Genomic DNA, 1,966 nt, shown 5'->3' with positions numbered 1-1,966 from the left:
CTCCGACTCTTTGAGTCAGGAGGGTGACCTCACCGTTTACGTCAGTATAGGGTAAAGGGGCCAATATAATATAAGGCCATGCAAAAAAAAATAGTATTTTGGGGGGGGGGGGGGGGGGGATTTTTCATTATCCGGTCAGATTTAAAATTTGAAGAGTGCATTCAATTCCTCGTGAAAAGAAGCATTGGATGATATCAAGATTGATATTTTTTTGATTTTGTCTCAGCACTCTATTTGAAAAAGGGTAATTATGAGGGCTTTTTAGAAAACAGAGACACTCGAGCCCCAATAGTAGTACACTTTTTAGCAAATCAGCCCCAATAGTAGTACACTTTTTAGCAAATCAGATGTGGACACCTAAGCAAGATTCCAAGCATATTCCTTTTTTTTTTCTCTCTTTTGGAGGTGGAGCCATCTTCCTTTTGGGGGGTGGTTCCTTATTGGCCCCTTTACCCTAGGGTCCCAGTCATTTCGTAACGATCACGATTCACGAATCGCACACCCAAAAGCGCTTTCCATTGGCATCATTTTGTTGACGCTCGCATTTTGGGTCACCTTTTTTTTTTTGAAGAAGAAGAAGAAGAAGAAGGTGTAATCTATTTACTCTACGAGCTCACACAACCCGCTCGTTCGCTCTTACCAAGGGACCAATCTTATATAGTATCTCAAGCTCACGCATGAGCACACCTTTGCACTATGTCTCTCTCATGTCTGTATTCTCTACACAAATGGAGCATTAGTAGATAGCCATCAAAAAATACCTTGGCTGAATTAATGAAGTTATAAACTTCAAAACGGTGAGACCCTCTATCGCAAACTAAAAAAGAACCCAGGTAGAAATTAAAGGGAAATGAAAAAGTGGTTCGTATTTTGAGATCTCCAAGGTCTCTCTTTCTCTAATCCCCCCCCCCAAAAAAAAAAAAAAAGTTTGCTTTATTCTTTATTTATCCTAAAGCGCTATAAACTATGAGGTATGATTTGACTCAAGAAACTTGGCAGGGAGGATATGTGGAGGGGCACTTCTAATCATCGACAAAATATCTTGCCTTGTCTTTTGGACAACATCCCTCATGGAAAGGCTAATTTTATTCCTAATTATGTAATCAATGGTAATTATAATGCTTGATCTTTCTTCACAACATCTTATGAATTAGCAACAACATTGCCTAAACAAAACATTCTTTTAAAACCTTGAAAGACCTACTGTAACTCCCATAAGTGTAAAGGTAAATTACATATTGCCTTATCTTTTGGTTCACAATCCCTCATGGAAAGACTAATTATATTCCTAGTCATGGAATCAACTTATGACCATACCTTTCGATCTCCCTTCACAACATATTTTGTGTTAGCAACAACACTTGACAAAAAAACCTCAGAATAATATGAGCTTAATGGCAACACCAAGCAAACACAATGTAGGAGAGTGAGAAGGAGAGAGAGAAAGAAAGACCGGCATGAAAAAAAAAAACTTCTAAAAACTTGAAAGACATATAGAAGCTCCCATAATGTTAGAGGTAAATTGCTATTATATCATATGTTGCCCTATATTTTGGTCCACATCCCTCATGGAAAGAATCATTTTATTCCTAGTTATGATTCATGAAATCGATCTCAGAATAGTTGCCCACATTGAATGATACTAATTGAGCTATTATAATATTGTCACCCTTATAATCTTTTCACCTTTTACAGGCCAACCTCGCGATCACCATTTCTTGGCTATTTATTTCTCCCTCTTCCAATGCCATGTGGTAAGCCTGAATATCCTTCCCCATGATAGAGTAGTATAGATATAGCTTCTTTGTGTGTGTGTGTGTGTGTGTGTGTGTGAGTGAGTGAGAGAGAGAGAGAGAGAGAGAGAGAGAGAGAACTTCTCCCCAAACAGACTCTAAAATTCATTTACATTCATGGCCCATGCTATGGCAACTGCAAGTGATTCAAGGACAATATGCTCCCAAGTACA

The sequence above is a fragment of the Adiantum capillus-veneris genome, chromosome 25 (genome assembly GCF_014529385.1).
Source record: "Adiantum capillus-veneris isolate H3 chromosome 25, ASM1452938v2, whole genome shotgun sequence".
NCBI lineage: Eukaryota > Viridiplantae > Streptophyta > Polypodiopsida > Polypodiales > Pteridaceae > Adiantum > Adiantum capillus-veneris.
The sequence above is the reverse complement of the archived record's forward strand: the minus strand, read 5'-3'. Positions refer to the sequence as shown.